The sequence below is a fragment of the Bubalus kerabau genome, chromosome 8 (assembly GCF_029407905.1).
Source record: "Bubalus kerabau isolate K-KA32 ecotype Philippines breed swamp buffalo chromosome 8, PCC_UOA_SB_1v2, whole genome shotgun sequence".
Lineage (NCBI taxonomy): Eukaryota > Metazoa > Chordata > Mammalia > Artiodactyla > Bovidae > Bubalus > Bubalus kerabau.
The window spans coordinates 103,016,692-103,026,928 of NC_073631.1; positions in this window are offsets into that span (position 1 = coordinate 103,016,692).

Below are 10,237 nucleotides of genomic sequence, written 5' to 3' on the forward strand. Positions count from 1 at the left end.
CTGTGAGTATCACATGGCAATTTGCTTTGTTCATCCAACATTGTTTTTGAGATTTATCTATGTTGACAGATGGAGCTCTAATGGATTCATTTTAACTACTATAGATTATTCTGTTGTTTTAGCTTATTCCAGGTTCTAAAAAAGTCTGTTTTCTATTACTTTTTGATCCTTAGAAACTCTTTGTATATTGTGTATACTTGCTATTCATATTCAGATGTTTTTCCAAGGTATAGTCTATCTTTTCACTGTATTTTGTTTTTATTTGAACAAGTTCATTGCATTCTAATGTAAAAATCTGTGAATGTTTCTCTTCATGATTTATTTTGTCTTGTTTCCCTCCAAGTCCTCAAGCCATGTTATATTTTCTTCTGAAAGTTTTAACGGTTTGTTTTTCACATGTAGGTCTTTAAATCCATCTGAAGTTGACTTTTGTGAATAGTCACAAAAGTGACTTTAGACGACTAGTTGTCCCAACTCCTACTGGTTAGTCCATCTTATCCCCATGGATCGAAGAGCCAGGCCTATCACGTGTCAAATCTGTGTCTGTACTTCTACTTGTTCTGTTGGTCTAGCTCATATCTCACTGTTTTAATTACTATAATTTTATAAGTCTGATATCTGATAGAGTAAATCTTTCCTACTGTTTTTTTCAAATCAATCCTAACTATACTGGCCCATTGTATTTTCTTGTGAATTTTAGAAAGAACTTCTCTAATTCTGTGAAAAAGCCTATTTGACTTTGATTGAACTGTGTTGCATAGAATTGACGTCTTTAAGATACTGAGTCCATTAATAAGCATGGTTAATATATCTCTGTAGTTAGGGATTTTATGTTTGCTGACTATACATCATGGTTTTTTTCCTAGAACATTTCATATATATTTTGTTATATGTCTTCCCTCTAAGGATCTTACCATTTTTATGACTTGTATGAAATCCTATTTCAGATGAATATTTTCTAATTTGTTACTGGTGTATCTATCGGAAGGCCATTGATCTTACGTCCAATATTAAATTGAATTTTCTCACTAAATATCATTGAGTATACATAGATTCTATTTTATTTTCTTAACAATCTTAACATCTTCAAACAAAGATAGTTTTTTTCTTCCTTTCCAGTTCTTATTCTGTTTGTTTTTTTCAAGAATATCTTTTAAGGATGCCTTCTTGCATTAGCTAGAACCTACAGTTGGTATTAAATGACAGATGTGATAATGGAATCATTGTGCTATTCCTGACCTAAATGGACTTTATGACTTTAAGGGTTTTTATTTTCAATTTTTATTTTTTTAACTTTTAAATCTTGTTAATTTAAAATTTTGACTAATTAATTTATTTAAAGCTCTAAATTGCCTCTAAGGACAACCTAAACTGTACCCAGAGCTGTTAATATGAGTGATTTTCATTACAGTTCAGGTCAAAATATTTTACTGTTTCATTGATAATTCTCTGTGTAATCTATGCATGATTTAAGAGTACATTTTAAGTCTTAAAACATAAGAGCTGTAATTTTTAAAAAACTATATTTTGGGCCTTGAAAGAAGTCTCAGAACATATAAGAGTCTTGAGATTACATACAGTGTGCTTTCCTGCCCAGTGTAATTAAGCTAAAAATCAACGACGAAAACAATAGCAAAAAAGGACTTAAAATCCTTTATATTTGGAAATCAAGAACACTCTCCTGAATAATTCATGCATACAAAAAAATCAGAGTAAAAATTTAAAAATATTTTGAACTGGGTCTTAATGAAAGTATGGCAGATCAAAACTTGTGGATGCAGCTGAAGCCTTGCTTTAAGGAGGGTTTCTAGCACTAAAACGCCCGTTTTAAAAAGAAGCCTAGGAAGTAATAAGCTGTATCAGCCACCCCCAGAAGTTGAAAGCAGCAGTGGCAGCAACAAATGCCAACATTCACTGAAGGTATCTGTAGGGTCGTCTTCAAGGAAGATTCACGTTTGTTTATTTTCGTGCTGTCTTCTCATCTAGTTTTATGATTATTGCTGATGCTTCCATGTGATCTATCAGGTTCCTATCCAGAATCAAGTCTTAGGATGGTATTTTGGGGTTCCTGCTCCATAGAAATGTTGGAGATGATACAGATGAAACAGTTTAATTCCCAGTCATGAGGTTCTGGCTTTGTCCCAGGCAGCAGGTCGATGACATTGTTTCTCAGGTTCTTTTCACAGGCAGTAAACCCTCATCTCCTCCGTCCCCAGGTCCCTTCCCCAGTCCTGGTTCCAACAGTGAACGTGAGGCCAGCCCCTTCTGCTATGGCCTGAACGTTTGTGCCCCTCGCCAAAGTCCTATGTTGAAGTGTAGCCCCCAGTGTGGCTTTCTTGGAGATGGGCCCTCCAAGCAGCAGGTTAAGTGAGGTCCTAGGGGTGGAGCCCTTTTAAGAGGAAATGCCAGGGAACTCTCTCCCGTCTCTTTCCCTCTCTGCTTGCACAGAGGAGGGGGCCCTGTGAGGACACGTGAGAAGGTGGCTGAATTCAAGGCAGGAAGAGAATTCTCAGCAGCAACTGAACCCCTATTGGATTTTGATGTGGGACTTCCAGCCTCTAGAACAAAGTGGCCTTCTGTTGTTCAAGCTGCCCAGTCTCTGGTACTTTGTTATGGAGCCTGGGCAAGCTGACACACCTTCCTTCAGAGTGACCAAACCATTTACTGCCCCTGCCTGCTTTGTGGCTCAGTAGCCTGTATCCTTTCTTTAGTCCTGATTGCTTTGCCTGAACTGCTCCACGGAGATACTTATTTTTGAGTCCAACTATGACTTGCAGGTTTTTTTGTTTGTTTCATATATTTTTATCTACTGTGAGGCGAGCTCAGAGTATGGACATACTGTTTAAGATCCTTCATGTGGGGACTTCTGTAGTGGTCCAGTGGTTAAGAATCTACCTTCCAATGCAGGGGATACGAGTTCGATCCCTGGTCAGGGAACTAAAATCCCTCATGCCATGGAGCAACTAGATTCCAACTAAGATCTGTGCACCACAACCAAAGATCCCATGTGACACAGCTAAGACCTGATGCAGCCAAACAAATAAATATTTTAAAATATATATGTATACTAGTTTTTAAAAAAGATCCTTCATGTGTTCTAGTAAGAAAGAATCACAAGGAAACAGATGTGCCATTTAATTTTGCCCTAGAAATTAGTAAGGGTCAGTGGCCTGACTACATTGCTCTTTTTTTCTCTTATGGGCACAAGTGTTTGGAATCAACTAGTTACGCCTTCATAGCGACTGAACGGTCAAGGTTCATTATGGACCTGTGTTTTCCAGATCATCCAGGGGGACAGCTCTCAGCCGTTCCTTCCCCTTTCTTCACCTCCCAGTCTGTTCGTCAAGCGTCTCTCCAACCACAGCTCACTCCAGCTCTTTGTGTGTCTCTTCCCACATTACCACCAACTCCAAGCTCCACCCTCCCAAGCAGAAGTAGCAAAGTGGCATCTTTATGTACCGAAATGAGATGCAAGTTGAAAAACAAAGTGATAGTGAAGTATTGTTTATGGATGTGAATGTCTGTGTACGTGTGTTTATTTAATATCACTGCCTTTGAAGTGCGAGATGATGTTACTGAGGTAGCCCATGTAGGGCAGATGAGCCTGGACACGATATGTAACTGTTGGTCCCCTCCCTCGGCTCACCCATTGGTGGTGCTTAGCTTGTAGGTGCAGACTGTTACTTGCAGGCCCTGCAGTCATTTGTGATTCTGCCTTTCAGGCTTAAAGCAGAACTGGAGCTTTGTCTTCACATTACCTTCTTTCTTTCTCAGCACTATTGGAGTACATAGTCGTGTCTGTGATTTCTAGCATGTGGCTTTAGAGTTTGACAACCAGTTATCAAATGGAACAAGTGGCTTCAGATGCGATTCTTTTGAGTCCCGGGGGCTGTGTAAGAAGGTGGAAATGTGATGGTCTTTGATGTTGCTCAAGTCTTATTTGTCCATCCATTAGCTGTGTGGCCTTGGACAAGTTCTGTGAGCTTAACCTCTGTGAGTTCACCTGTAACATGGGCCTTATACTACACACTTTGCAAGATTAGTGTGAGAGTTAAATGTATGTCAAGCACCCAGCTTGTGCCTGGGATGCTCAAGGTTTGTTATTAATACTTTTCTTCCTCTCCTCCCCTGGTCCTTCAGTGGCTACACTCCAGACCTCAGCACAGTCATCCCGTGGCCCTTACCTCATCTTTCCGGGTGTCGGTGTATGCATGTGAACCCAGCAGCTTGACTGCAGTGATGCCCTAAGTTTGCATAACACCCTGGCTGCCATCTGACACCTGTTACTCAGGTTGCATGGGTGGTTGGTCTGGTTTGTCCCCATCCTCCCTTCATTAATTCCATGGCTAAGGAGCCATGCAGTTATTTATGACAATATTAATTAGGAGAAAGGAAGAGATAAGTTAAAAAAGGCTCAAAGGGAAAAGGGGATTGGGTCAGAGCCTATCTGGAGAGGGTGTGAAACTTGAAATTGCTGAGCAATGGGGACAACCCTTCTCCATGTGAGCAGGCTGACTGAGCAAGTGAGTTTCTGCTCTTACAGAATTAACTGGGAGGTTGGGGGGTGCATGGCTTGCTGTTCTGGCAAGTCTAAACCCTGGGGAAATGACAGAACAGATGGACTCTGTCCTTGACACGATCCCCTCTCCTCTGTTTGTGACCTTCCCCACTCCCCCTTGTGCTGTACTCTATGGTACCCCAATAGGCCTGGCTTCCTCGCTTCTCTCAAAATTTACCTCTTCTTCCCTCAAACTGAGTAACTTCTCTCGGTACCCAATTGTCCTACTTGCCACAGAGGACGTAGATTTGAGAAATCAATTCAGAACTAGGTTTCTTTCTATGGTGTTGTTTGTAAGCTCTTCCAGAGGCATTTGCATTTTTAAAGAACTGCTTCTTAATGGAATGATAACATTTCACTGGGCTATTCCATACTAATCTTAAAAAGAATTAAGAGTATGATGTGATTGCTTTAAGAAGGCTGCATTAATAGGAACACAGTGTAAAGCTTGGAAGAGGTGTAAATCCCAGTCTGACTCCTTTGGGATCAGACTTCTCTTAAAGTTGTTACATATGGTCTTAGATTCCTTGCTGTAAGAAACACTAGACATAATGGGATACATTTGTATCAATGAAGAGTAAAGAGATTCGCAAGGCCTAGAGAACTGCAGCCTGCTCCTGTGAAAGATAGACTAGTTCAATAACCTGTTGCCGAGAGGCAGGGCTAGGACCCTTGGGTGAAATGTATAGGAAGATTTGTTTTTCCCCAGTGAGAAGATGGTTGTTCTTTGAATCAGAAGAGCCCAGAGGCACAATGGACTGTGAGAAGGAGGAGCTTTCAAGGAGGTTCCAGCCCACATGAGTAATCTGATCCATTCTCCTTCCTGGCTTTTCCAGCCCAAACTGTCAAAAGCTCTCCATGAGTGCAATCCTGGAGATAAGCCTGTGGGTGGTGTACATTTTTGGAGTAGGGAAGATTCCCAGGGATTTATATCATTTACTCCAGGCAAGTGCAAGGCTGAGCCTTGAACAGGGCTGGTCTTATCTAGAAGAGGGAAAAGAAGTGACTGCCAGGGGCAAGGATTATTTATTCGCCACATTCACATAACAACCCAGCTGTGGGAAATGGACATTTCATTTATTTGTTGTGGTGGCAACTCGGTAGACTCTCAAATGTTTATGAGTATGAATCATTTTTATTTCATCTCTGAGGACTTAGTCTCCAGCAAGATAAGGAGGCATCTTGCCAAATCTAGATGTGCTGTTTAAGTGATGGAATAAATTTAAATTTTTTGAGGGTCAAGTTATTTTTACTTTTGACCCCAGACAAGCTCTCTCTTCCAAAGAAACCTAATCTGAAAAGTTTACATAAGGTAGTCAAGGTTCTTTGGATCTTATGCAAATCTGAGTCAGTCTTACTCAGGTGAGTCTGTAGGTATAGTAGAGCTTTGAGAATTAAATTTTCTATAAACTAGCAAGAAATGAGAGAAAGCAGTACTTGATATGCACTTGGGACTCTCACAGTCCAGAAACTTAGAAGTCAGTGTTATTTTATGGGTAATATTTCAAGCTCCATATAAACAATTGTGTTCTTTTCCTACTTCTTTCTTGTTAGAGTTATTTCTTTCAAGAATTTAAATTGAAATTTATCCATTATTTACCAGAATTAAGCTTTCTGAAGTGCTCATGGGGCTTTCCTGATGGCTCAGTGGTAAAGAATCTGCCTGCCAATGCAGGAGACATGGGTTCGATCCCTGGGTCAGGAAGATCCCCTGGAGAAGGAAATGGCAATCCACTCCAGTATTGTTGTCTGGGAAATCCCATGGACAGAAGAACCTGGCAGGCTACAGTCCATGGAGTCACAAAAATAGGACATGACTTAGCGACTGAGCATGCACGCATGAAGTGCTTATGACTCAAATGAACCAGACAATACGTCACGTAAAATCACATAAAATCAAACATATGGATGTCATTACAGTTAAAATTCCCACTTGACTTTTCTGCTATCCCCAAGTCCTATAAATAGTACCAACAATACTGAAAATTAAATATATTTTGCAAGTAGCAGAAGTTCTTCCTAATAAATTTTTATGGTGATTTACTGATGGAAATTGAGAATACATAAGGGTAAAACAACAGATGCATGAAATCAATATTCCTCATAATGAAAGCTCTTAGCAAGCCAGGAATAGAAAGGAACTTCTACTACTTAATAAAAACCTCTTTATTCCTCTACTAAAACCTGTACTTAATGATGAAAGACCAAATGCTTTCTCCTTAAGATAAGGAACCAGGCTGATGTGTGTCTGTTCTCACCATTTCTGTTTAATAACCTACTAGAGGTCCTAGTTGGTGCCATAAGGAAAGTAAAAGAAATAAAAGGCAGACTGATTAGATAAAGAAATAAAATAGTATTTACTCCCAGGCAATGTGATCTTTTATGTAGGAAAATCCAAGAATCTAAAAAAAAAAAAAAAAAAGCTACTAGAACTAATATCTTGTAATTGCAGGTTAGAAGACTGATAAAAAGGGTAATTGTATTTCTATATACCAACAGTTGGATATTGAAAAAATTTTAAATGTCATTAATAATAACATCAAAAGTATAAAATATTTAAGAGCAAATTTGACAGAAGAAGTGAAAGGCCTATACACTGAAAGCTCTAGAACAGAGATGTCATATAAAAGAGAGATGTCATGTTTATGAATTAGAAGGACCAATATAGTTACGATGTTGACTCATTTAGAAATGATTCTAAAATTGATTTAGAAATCCAAAGCAAACCTAATTAAAATCCCAGCAGGCTTTTTTTTTTGGGTAGAAAGTGACAAGGCAATTCTAACAATCATAAGGAAAGTCAAAGAATATAGAGTAGTCAAAACAACTTTCATAAAGAAGAACTAAGCTAGAGGACTTACCTGATTTCAGACTTTCAAGTATAGTAATACTATATGGAATTGGCATAAAATAGACAAGCAGACCAATGCAACAGAATCAAGAATACAGAAATAGATCCACACATATGTCAATACCATATGGTCAATTGATTTTCAGCAAAGGTGCCAAGATAATTCAATTGGGAAAGAGTAATCTTTCCAACAAATAGTGCTAGAAAAATTGGATAGCCATATGCAGAAAACCAAACCAAACAATCAAAAAGCACCTTAACCCCTACCTGACACAGCCTGTAAAAAGTAACTTGACAGTCATCATAAACCCTAATATAAGAAACGAAATGATAGCATTTCCAGAAGAAAACATATATGAAAATCTTAGTGACTTTGAGTTTGGCAAAGATTTCTTAATAGGACACACGTAAAGAAATCAATGAATTAGACATATTTAAGTGAAAAGTCAAAGTGTTAGTTGCTCAGTAGTGTCTGACTCTGCGACCCCATGAACTGTGGACCACCAGGCTCCTCTGTCCATGGAATTCTTCAGGCAAGAATACTGGATTCTTGAATTCCCTTCTCCAGAGGATCTTCCCAACCCAAGGATAGAACCTGGGTCTCCTGCATTGCAGGCAGATTCTTTACCTCTGAGCCACCAGGGAAGCCCACGATATGTTTATTTTTCGAAAGACCCTTGTGAAAATAAAAAGCCTCATCATATATAGGGAGGTACTTGCAAAACTTATATGAAGAGTATATATATTTTACAAATCAATAATGAAGAGGCAAGTGACCCAATTTTAAAACAGACAAAAAGTTTAAGTAGACTCTTCATGAAAGAAGATGTATGGATGCAAACAAGCACAAGAAAAGGCACTCAACATCTTTAGTTACTATGGGAATGCAAATTAAAATCACAAGGAGATTCCCTTATATACCCTCTAGCATGGTTAAAATTAAAAAGACTGAATATGCCTGATGTTGGTGAGATATGGAACAGTTAAAACTCATACATTGCTGGAGGCAATGGAAAATAGTATAGCCAGTTTGGAAAACAGTTTAGCAGTTTCTTAAAAAGTTAAACACATCTACCAAAATACATAGCCATATAGTTCTTTTGGGGAGAAGGCAATGGCACCCCACTCCAGTACTCTTGCCTGGAAAATCCCATGGATGGAGGAGCCTGGTGGGCTGCAGTCCATGAGGTCGCTAAGTCGGACATGACTGAGCAACTTCACTTTCACCTTTCGCTTTCATGCATTGGAGAAGGAAATGGCAACCCACTCCAGTGTTCTTGCCTGGAGAGTCCCAGGGACGGGGAGGCCTGGTGGGCTGTTATCTATGGGGTCGCACAGAGTCAGACACAACTGAAGTGACTTAGCAATAGCAATAGTTCTTTTTACTCCTAGATATTTATTCAAGTGTGATGAAAGCATATGTCCACCCAAAGACTTGTACACAAATGTCCATAATAGCTTTGTTTTTTAATTGAACTATGGTTGATTTATAATTGTTTTGTTGATTTATAATTGTTGTTTTAATTACTGCTACATAGTAAAGTGATGTTCAGTTATACATATATATTTTTTTATTATTTTCCCATTATGGTTTATCACAGCATATTGAATACAGTTCTCTGTGCTATGTAGTAGGACCTTGGCAACCCCCTTCCCTTTGGCAACCACCAGTCTGTTCCCTATGTCTGTTTCTGTTTCATAGATAGGTTCATTTATGTCTTCTTTTAGATTCCACATATAAGTGATATCATATGGTATTTATTTTTCTCTTTCTAACTTACTTTACTTAGTATGATAATTTCTAGGTCCATCCATGTTGCTGCAAATGACATTATTTCATTCCTCTTTATGGCTGAGTAGTATTCCATTGTATATACTGCATATTCTTTATCCATTCATCTGACATTGGACATTCTTTTTTTATTTTAATTTTTACTTTTTTAAATTATGAAAGTATGATAACATAATTATAAGAGACTTGGAAAATACAGAACAAGGTTACATATAGTTCTACTATATTATAATTATTTTTTAGTAGATAAAGATTTTTAGTTGGAGTTTCAGTATCCGATTCTCAAAAATTAATAGAATGGATACACAGAGAAGTAGAAGGATACAGTAGACCTGAAAAACACTATGAACCAATTCAACATAATTAAGATTTATAGAATTTTCACACAGCAGTAGGATACAAGTTCTATTTAAGTTCCTATAGACTAAATTGGAGACACTTTAACATATCTAGGGACATATAGCAAGGTACAAAAATTCCATGATTTGAAGGTATTGAAATCATACAGAGCTTGTTCTCTTCTTCACTATCATTTTCAAATATCAAAAAATATTTGAAAGTAACCCACGTGTTTTCAGGTGCGACGTGACATTTACCAAGAGAGATCTTTGACTTAGCCACTGAACGCCTTGATGAAGTTAGACTGAAAAGACAGAGCGTGATCACAGAGAAGAAAGCATTTAAATGAGAAATTAGTATCAAATGAGAAATTAATGTTAAAGATACTTTAAACAAAATCCCATGTACTTGGAAATTAAATGTCCATTTTTAAATGATGGGTGTATCTAAGAAGTCAATGGACATTCTTTCCTCCTTCTTCTGTAAATGGACATTTCAGTTCTTTGCGTGTCTTGTCTGTTGTGAATATGCTGTGCACATGGGGTGCGTGTGACTTTCTGAAGTACAGTTTCGTTTGGGTAATAGCCCAGGAGTGGTATTACTGGATCATGTAGTAATTCTATTTTTAGTTTTCTGAGGAAAACTTTTTTCCACATATTTTTTCCACATGGCTGCACCAACTTTCATTCCCACCAAC